Below are 10519 nucleotides of genomic sequence, written 5' to 3'. Positions count from 1 at the left end.
GCCAATCAACTCTGGTATTCTGACTTGCTTAACCTCCCTCACAGACTCCCCGCCGATCTTAAATCTCTAATGCGGCTCAAAAAATGATGTTAGATTTTTGCAAGATGGTTCAAAAGCAGTTTGAAGGATTCCTTAGGTTTCTGTAGGATTTTTTTCCAAGTTAGAAAAGTGTTCTAACGTCCAGCTTGCATTTTGGAAATTCACCAGCTGTAAACATCAAACATTTAGTAGGGTGTATTCCAATTCCTGCTGTGGCTGTTCATTTGAACATGAAATGATAAAAATTGGTAAGTCATCTTGTAAGATGTATAGCAATATAATACTGAAAGCTGATTAAATGGACCTAATCGTTGTATTCAGATCTTAAAAGTTTTAAACTAAATTTTAAATTTGCTGTATTATATGTGAATATTTTATGGACTGAATAAAATTACTAAGCTAAATTATAAAATTTTTAGATATTTAAAATATATCAATCAAAATAGTAAACTTGCCGTGTTAAATGTGAATGCTTTCAGAAAAACTAGAATTACTAAGGTAAAGTATATTATTTTGAGATCTTTAGAATATCAATAAAAATTGTAAATTTGATGGTTGCTCTGTTCTGTGTAAATTGTTTGTCGCGTTAAATGTAATTAATTATGGAATGAATAGAATGAACAAGCTAACGTATACAGTTTAAAATATGGAATTCGAAATTGTAAATGTGCTGGTCGATGTGTTGAATGTAAATAATTACAAAATAAACTTTTATTTTATTTTTGTGCCTAAACCTAAACAGATTCCATGATCAAAGCTTCTCTCTTAGAACTGCACGCCTGTGGAATTGTCTTCCGTTTTCCTGCTTTCCAGCTGTCTATAATATGGTTGTCTTCAAGTCCAACGTGAACAAGTTTCTGATGAGCCGTTCCACTTAAGTTAACAAATTTACCGAACTTCCATTACTATCGATTACTATATTGTCCTTTTGACTACTCTACACTCTTTAACCCTTATCCTTGAGTGGCCTATGTGTAAAAAAAAAAAAAAAAAAAAAAAAAAAAAAAAAAAAACTTACAGAGCTAAGGTATATAACTTGAAGATATTTAAACGATAATCAAAATTGTAAATTTAATGGTTGCTGTTTAAATGTGAATATTTTATGAATGAAAAGAATTACAGAGCTAAGGTATAGAATTTTCAGATATGTTAAATGCGTTAATTAAATTGCAAATTTTATATTTATGTAAAATGTGAATACTTTCAGAATAAATATGACTGGGCTATGGTGTGGAATTTTAAGATATCTAATAAAAATTGCTATTTGCTGTTTTAAATGTGAATACTTTAAGAATAAATAGAATTACCGAGCTACGAAAATTGAGAAATTTAAATTGTAAATTTGCCTTTGGCTTTGTTAAATGTTATACTTTCAGAATGAATAAATTTGCCAGGCTAAGGTGTGAAATTGAGATTTTAAAAATAATTTGTGAATCAAAATTTATATTTGTGACATGTAACAATACAAAGTATGGAATTTTGAGATATTTAATCAAAATTGAAAATTAGCAATTTGCTGTGTTAAATGTGAATACTTTAAAAATAAATAGAACTTCTTTTGTACGGTATAAAATTTTCAGATATTTAAAATATATTATTCTAAATTGTAAATTTTCTGTTTTCTGTGATGAATGTGAATACTTTCAGAATGAATAGAATTACCAAAGCTAAGATATTAAATTTTTATGATATTAAAAATATGGTATTTTAAATTGTTAATTTGCTGTTTGTTTTGTTAAACGTGAATACATTTAGAATGAATAGAATTGCTAAGCTAAGGTATGAAAATTAAATATATTTAAAATATATTGTTCTAAATTGTAAACTTTCTGTGTTGATTGTGAAAATTTTCATAATATAATTACCGAGAAAGGAATGAATTTTTGAGATATTTAAAATATATTATTCTGCATTATAAATGTTTTTTGCTTGGTTAAATGTAAATACTTTCGGAATGAACAGAAATACTGTGCGCAGGTATGAAATTTAAAGATTTTGAAATATTAATAAAAATTGTATATAAATCGTTTGTTCGATTGAATGTCAAGTTTTAGAACAGACAAAAATTAGTGTATAAAATTTACCGTAAATTTAATTTGCAAATTTCTTTAAGAAAAAGTAGATTTACCAAGATTAGATTTAAATAAAATTAAAAGATATCACAATATATATTATTTGAAATAATAAATTTTGTGTTACATGTTTATTCTTTCAGATTAATAGAATTGTTCATCGAATGAATAAAATTTTGCTATTTAAAATTTTGCTGAATATTTCCGAAGGAATAGACTTACTGAGCGAAGGTTCATACCTTAATATATTTAACATATTATTATTCTAAATAGTGAATTTGCTATTTGCTGTGTAAAATATGAATACTTCACGAATGAATAGAATTACCAAGCTAAGGTATGAAGATTTAATATATTCAAAATATATTATTCGAAATAATAAATTTTGTGTTACATGTTTATTCTTTCAGATTAATAGAATTGTTCATCGAATGAATAAAATTTTGCTATTTCAAATTTTGCTGAATATTTCCGAAGGAATAGAATTACTGAGCGAAGGTTCATACCTTAATATATTTAACATATATTACACTAAATAGTGAATTTGCTGGTTGCTGTGTAAAATATGAATACTTCACGAATGAATAGAATTACCGAGCTAAGGTATGAAGATTTAATATATTCAAAATATATTATTCGAAATAATAAATTTTGTGTTACATGTTTATTCTTTTAGATTAATAGAATTGTTCATCGAATGAATAAAATTTTGCTATTTAAAATTTTGCTGAATATTTCCGAAGGAATAGACTTACTGAGCGAAGGTTCATACCTTAATATATTTAACATATATTATTCTAAATAGTGAATTTGCTATTTGCTGTGTAAAATATGAATACTTCACGAATGAATAGAATTACCAAGCTAAGGTATGAAGAATAATATATTCAAAATATATTATTCGAAATAATAAATTTTGTGTTACATGTTTATTCTTTCATATTAATAGAATTGTTCATCGAATGAATAAAATTTTGCTATTTAAAATTTTGCTGAATATTTCCGAAGGAATAGAATAACTGAGCGAAGGTTCATACCTTAATATATTTAACATATATTATTCTAAATTGTAAATTTGCTGTGTTAAAATTGTATACTTTCAGAAAGAATAGAATTACTGAGTTAAGGTGTAAATATCTGGTATATTAAAAATAAAATATTCTTTTTTAAAATTTACTGTGTTATATGTGAATACCTTAAGAATGAATTAAATGACACAGCTAAGATATAACAAATATATTTAAAATATATACTCTAAATTGTAAATTTCTTGTTTACTGTGTTAAATGTGAATACTTCGAGAAGCTAAGTTATGAGGATTGAATATTAAAATATATCATTGAAAATTGTACATTTGCAGTTTGTCATGTTATATGTGAATACTTTCAGAATGAATAGAATTACCGAGAAAAAGTATGACAATTTAATATACTTAAAATAAATTATTCTAAATTGTAAATTTGTTGTTTGCTGTGTTAAATGTAAATACTTCGAGAATGAATTAAATTACTTAGCTATGGTATGAAGATTGAATATTAAAATAGATCATTGAAAATTGTACATTTGGTGTTTGCCATGTTATATGTGAATACTTTCAGAATGAATAGAATTACCGAGCTAAGGTATGACAAGTTAATACATTTAAAATGAATTATTCTGAATTGTAAATTTGGTGTTTGCTGTGTTAAATCTGAATACTTCCAGAATGAATAAAATTACCAAGCAAAAAAATGAACTTTTCACCTATTTAAAATATATACTCTAAATTGTAAGGTTGGTGTTTGCTGTGTTAAATGTGAATACTTTCAGAATGAATAGAATTACCGAGCTAAGGTACGACAATTTAATATGTTTAAAATAACTTATTCTTGATTGTAAATGTGCTGTTTGCTGTGTTACCTGTGAATACTTTCAGAATGAATAGAATTACCAAGCAAAGGTATGACAATTTATTACATTTAAAATTAATTATTCTAAATTGTAACTTTGGTGTTTGCTGTGTTAAATGTGAATACTTTCAGAATGAATTGAATTACTGAGCAAAGGTATGAAAATTTAAAATGTTTAAAATAACTTATTCTTGATTGTAAATTTTGTATTTGCTGTGTTAAATGTGAATACTTTCAGAATGAATAGAATTACCAAGCACAGGTATGACAATTTAATACATTTAAAATATTATTCTAAATTGTAAATTTTGTATTTGCTGTGTAAAATGTGAATACTTTCAGAATGAATAGAATTACCGAGCAAAGGTATGACAATTTAATATGTTTAAAATATTATTCTAAATTGTAACTTTGGTTTTTGCTGTGTTAAATGTGAATACTTTCAGAATGAATTAAATTACCGAGCTAAGGTATGACAATTTAATATGTTTAAAATAACTTATTCTTGATTGTAAATTTGGTATTTGCTGTGTTAAATATGAATACTTTCAGAATGAATTGAATTAATGAGCAAAGTTATGACAATTTATTGCATTTAAAATGAATTATTCTAAGTTGTAAATGTGCTGTGTTAAATATGAATACTTTCAGAATGAATTTAATCACCTAGCAAAATTATGAACTTTTCACCTATTTAAAATATATACTCTAAATTGTAAATTTGGTTTTTGCTGTGTTAAATGTGAATACTTTCAGAATGAATAGAATTACAGAGCTAAGGTACGACAATTTAATATGTTTAAAATAACTTATTCTTGATTGTAAATGTGCTGTTTGCTGTGTTACCTGTGAATACTTTCAGAATGAATAGAATTACCAAGCAAAGGTATGACAATTTATTACATTTAAAATTAATTATTCTAAATTGTAACTTTGGTGTTTGCTGTTTTAAATGTGAATACTTTCAGAATGAATAGAATTACAAAGGAAAGGTATGAAAATTTAATATGTTTAAAATAACTTATTCTTGATTGTAAATTTTGTATTTGCTGTGTTAAATGTGAATACTGTCCGAATGAATTGAATTACCGAGCAGAGGTATGAAAATTTAATATGTTTAAAATAACTTATTCTTGATTGTAAATTTGTTATTTGCTGTTTTAAATGTGAATACTGTCCGAATGAATTGAATTACCGAGCAGAGGTATGAAAATTTAATATGTTTAAAATAACTTATTCTTGATTGTAAATTTGTTATTTACTGTTTTAAATGTGAATACTTTCCGAATGAATTGAATTACCGAGCAAAGGTATGAAAATTTAATATGTTTAAAATAACTTATTCTTGATTGTAAATTTTGTATTTGCTGTGTTAAATGTGAATACTTTCAGAATGAATAGAATTACCGAGCTAAGGTATGACAATTTAATACATTAAAAATAAATTATTCTAAATTGTAAATTTGCTGTTTGCTGTGTTAAATATGAATACTTTCAGAACGAATTGAATTACCTAGCACAGGTATGACGATTTAATACATTTAAAATGAATTATTCTAAATTGTAAATGTGGTGTTTGCTGTGTTAAATGTGAATACTTTCCGAATGAATTGAATCACTGAGCTAAGGTATGAAAATTTAATATGTTTAAACTAACTTATTCTTGATTGTAAATTTTGTATTTGCTGTGTTAAATGTGAATACTTTCAGAATGAATTGAATTACCGAGCAAAGGTATGAAAATTTAATATGTTTAAAATAACTTATTCTGGATTGTAACTTTGATATTTGCTGTTTTAAATGTGAATACTTTCAGAATGAATTGAATTACCGAGGAAAGGTATGAAAATTTAATATGTTTAAAATAACTTATTCTTGATTATAAATTTTGTATTTGCTGTGTTAAATGTGAATACTTTCCGAATGAATTGAATTACCGAGCAAAGGTATGAAAATTTAATATGTTTAAAATAACTTATTCTTGATTGTAAATTTTGTATTTGCTGTGTTAAATGTGAATACTTTCAGAATGAATTGAATTACCGAGAAAAGGTATAAAAATTTAATCTGTTTATAATACCTTATTCTTGATTGTAAATTTTGTGCTTGCTGTGTTAAATGTGAATACTTTCAGAATGAATTAAATTACCGAGCAAAGGTATGAAAATTTAATATGTTTAAAATAACTTATTCTTGATTGTAAATTTTGTATTTGCTGTGTTAAATATGAATACTTTCAGAACGAATTCAATTACCTAGCACAGGTATGACAATTTAATACATTTAAAATGAATTATTCTAAATTGTGAATGTGGTGTTTGCTGTGTTAAATGTGAATACTTTCCGAATGAATTGAATCACTGAGCTAAGGTATGACAATTTAATATGTTTAAAATAACTTATTCTGGATTGTAAATTTGTTATTTGCTGTTTTAAATGTGAATACTTTCAGAATGAATTGAATTACCGAGCAAAGGTATGAAAATTTAATATGTTTAAAATAACTTATTCTTCATTGTAAATTTTGTATTTGCTGTGTTAAATGTGAATACTTTCCGAATGAATTGAATTACCGAGCAAAGGTATGAAAATTTAATATATTTAAAATAGCTTATTCTGGATTGTAAATTTTGTATTTGCTGTGTTAAATGTGAATACTTTCAGAATGAATAGAATTACCGAGCTAAGGTATGACAATTTAATACATTAAAAATAAATTATTCTAAATTGTAAATTTGCTGTTTGCTGTGTTAAATATGAATACTTTCAGAACGAATTGAATTACCTAGCACAGGTATGACGATTTAATACATTTAAAATGAATTATTCTAAATTGTAAATGTGGTGTTTGCTGTATTAAATGTGAATACTTTCCGAATGAATTGAATCACTGAGCTAAGGTATGAAAATTTAATATGTTTAAACTAACTTATTCTTGATTATAAATTTTGTATTTGCTGTGTTAAATGTGAATACTTTCCGAATGAATAGAATTACCAAGCTAAGGTATGAAAATTTAATATGTTTAAAATAACTTATTCTAGATTTTAAATTTTGTATTTGCTGTGTTAAATGTGAATACTTTCAGAATGAATAGAATTACCGAGCTAAGGTATGAAAATTTTTAATATGTTTAAAATAACTTATTCTGGATTGAAAATGTGGTATTTGCTGTGTTAAATGTGAATACTTTCAGAATGAATTGAATTACCGAGCAAAGGTATAAAAATTTAATACGTTTATAATACCTTATTCTTGATCGTAAATTTTGTATTTGCTGTGTTAAATGTGAATACTTTCAGAATGAATTGAATTACTGAGCAAAGGTATGAAAATTTAATATGTTTAAAATAACTTATTCTTGATTGTAACTTTGGTATTGGCTGTGTTAAATGTGAATACTTTCAGAATGAATAGAATTACCGAGCTAAGGTATGACAATTTAATATATTAAAAATAAATTATTCTAAATTGTAAATTTGCTGTTTACTGTGTTGAATATGAATACTTTCAGAACGAATTGAATAACCTAGCACAGGTATGACGATTTAATACATTTAAAATGAATTATTCTAAATTGTAAATGTGGTGTTTGCTGTTTTAAATGTGAATACTTTCAGAACGAATTGAATTACCTAGCACAGGTATGTCGATTTAATACATTTAAAATTAATTATTCTAAATTGTAAATTTTGTATTTGCTGTTTTAAATGTGAATACTTTCAGAATGAATTGAATTACTGAGCAAAGGTATGAAAATTTAATATGTTTAAAATAACTTATTTATGATTGTAAATTTTGTATTTGCTGTGTTAAATGTGAATACTTTCAGAATGAATTGAATTACCGAGCAAAGGTATGAAAAATTGAATATGTTTAAAATAACTTATTCTTGATTGTAACTGTGGTATTTGCTGTTTAAAATGTGAATACTTTCAGAATGAATTGAATTACCGAGCAAAGGTATGAAAATTTAATACGTTTATAATACCTTATTCTTGATCGTAAATTTTGTATTTGCTGTGTTAAATGTGAATACTTTCAGAATGAATGTAATTACCGAGCAAAGGTATGAAAATTTAATATGTTTAAAATAACTTATTCTTGATTGTAAATTTTGTATTTGCTGTGTTAAATGTGAATACTTTCAGAATGAATAGAATTACCGAGCTAAGGTATGAAAATTTAATATGTTTAAAATAACTTATTCTAGATTGTAAATTTTGTATTTGGTGTGTTAAATGTGAATACTTTCAGAATGAATAGAATTACCGAGCTAAGGTATGACAATTAAATACATTAAAAATAAATTATTGTAAATTTGCTGTTTGCTGTGTTGAATATGAATACTTTCAGAACGAATTGAATTACCTAGCACAGGTATGACAATGTAATACATTAAAAATAAATTATTGTAAATTTGCTGTTTGCTGTGTTAAATATGAATACTTTCAGAACGAATTGAATTACCTAGCACAGGTATGACGATTTAATACTTTTAAAATGAATTATTCTAAATTGTAAATGTGGTGTTTGCTGTGTTAAATGTGAATACATTCCGAATGAATTGAATCACTGAGCTAAGGTATGAAAATTGAATATGTTTAAACTAACTTATTCTTGATTGTAAATTTTGTATTTGCTGTGTTAAATGTGAATACTTTCAGAATGAATAGAATTACCGAGCAAAGGTATGAAAATTTAATATGTTTAAAATAACTTATTCTTGATTGTAAATTTTGTATTTGGTGTGTTAAATGTGAATACTTTCAGAATGAATTGAATTACCGAGCAAAGGTATGAAAAGTTAATATGTTTAAAATAACTTATTCTTGATTGTAAATTTTGTATTTGCTGTGTTAAATGTGAATACTTTCAGAATGAATTGAATTACCGAGCAAAGGTATGAAAAGTTAATATGTTTAAAATAACTTATTCTTGATTGTAAATTTTGTATTTGCTGTGTTAAATGTGAATACTTTCAGAATGAATGTAATTACCGAGCAAAGGTATGAAAATTTAATATGTTTAAAATAACTTATTCTAGATTGTAAATTGTGTATTTGCTGTGTTAAATGTGAATACTTTCAGAATGAATAGAATTACCGAGCTAAGGTATGAAAATTTTTAATATGTTTAAAATAACTTATTCTTGATTGTAAATTTGGTATTTGCTGTGTTAAATGTGAATACTTTCAGAATGAATGGAATTACCGAGCAAAGGTATGAAAATTTAATATGTTTAAAATAACTTATTCTGGTTGTAACTTTAGTATTTGCTGTTTTAAATATGAATACTTTCCGAATGAATTGAATTACAGAGCAAAAGTATGAAAATTTAATATGTTTAAAAAAACTTATTCTGGATTGTAAATTTTGTATTTGCTGTGTTAAATGTGAATACTTTCAGAATGAATAGAATTACCAAGCTAAGGTATGACAATTTAATACATTAAAAATAAATTATTCTAAATTGTAAATTTGCTGTTTGCTGTGTTAAATATGAATACTTTCAGAACGAATTGAATTACCTAGCACAGGTATGTCGATTTAATACATTTAAAATTAATTATTCTAAATTGTAAATTTTGTATTTGCTGTTTTAAATGTGAATACTTTCAGAATGAATTGAATTACTGAGCAAAGGTATGAAAATTTAATATGTTTAAAATAACTTATTTATGATTGTAAATTTTGTATTTGCTGTGTTAAATGTGAATACTTTCAGAATGAATTGAATTACCGAGCAAAGGTATGAAAAATTGAATATGTTTAAAATAACTTATTCTTGATTGTAACTGTGGTATTTGCTGTTTAAAATGTGAATACTTTCAGAATGAATTGAATTACCGAGCAAAGGTATGAAAATTTAATACGTTTATAATACCTTATTCTTGATCGTAAATTTTGTATTTGCTGTGTTAAATGTAAATACTTTCAGAATGAATGTAATTACCGAGCAAAGGTATGAAAATTTAATATGTTTAAAATAACTTATTCTTGATTGTAAATTTTGTATTTGCTGTGTTAAATGTGAATACTTTCCGAATGAATTGAATCACCGAGAAAAGGTATGAAAATTTAATATGTTTAAAATAACTTATTCTAGATTGTAAATTTTGTATTTGCTGTGTTAAATGTGAATACTTTCAGAATGAATAGAATTACCGAGCTAAGGTATGAAAATTTAATATGTTTAAAATAACTTATTCTAGATTGTAAATTTTGTATTTGGTGTGTTAAATGTGAATACTTTCAGAATGAATAGAATTACCGAGCTAAGGTATGACAATTAAATACATTAAAAATAAATTATTGTAAATTTGCTGTTTGCTGTGTTGAATATGAATACTTTCAGAACGAATTGAATTACCTAGCACAGGTATGACAATGTAATACATTAAAAATAAATTATTGTAAATTTGCTGTTTGCTGTGTTAAATATGAATACTTTCAGAACGAATTGAATTACCTAGCACAGGTATGACGATTTAATACTTTTAAAATGAATTATTCTAA

The sequence above is a fragment of the Euprymna scolopes genome, chromosome 44 (genome assembly GCF_053919585.1).
Source record: "Euprymna scolopes isolate OS-2025 chromosome 44, ASM5391958v1, whole genome shotgun sequence".
NCBI classification, from domain to species: Eukaryota; Metazoa; Mollusca; class Cephalopoda; order Sepiida; family Sepiolidae; genus Euprymna; species Euprymna scolopes.
This window is presented reverse-complemented; position numbering follows the sequence as displayed.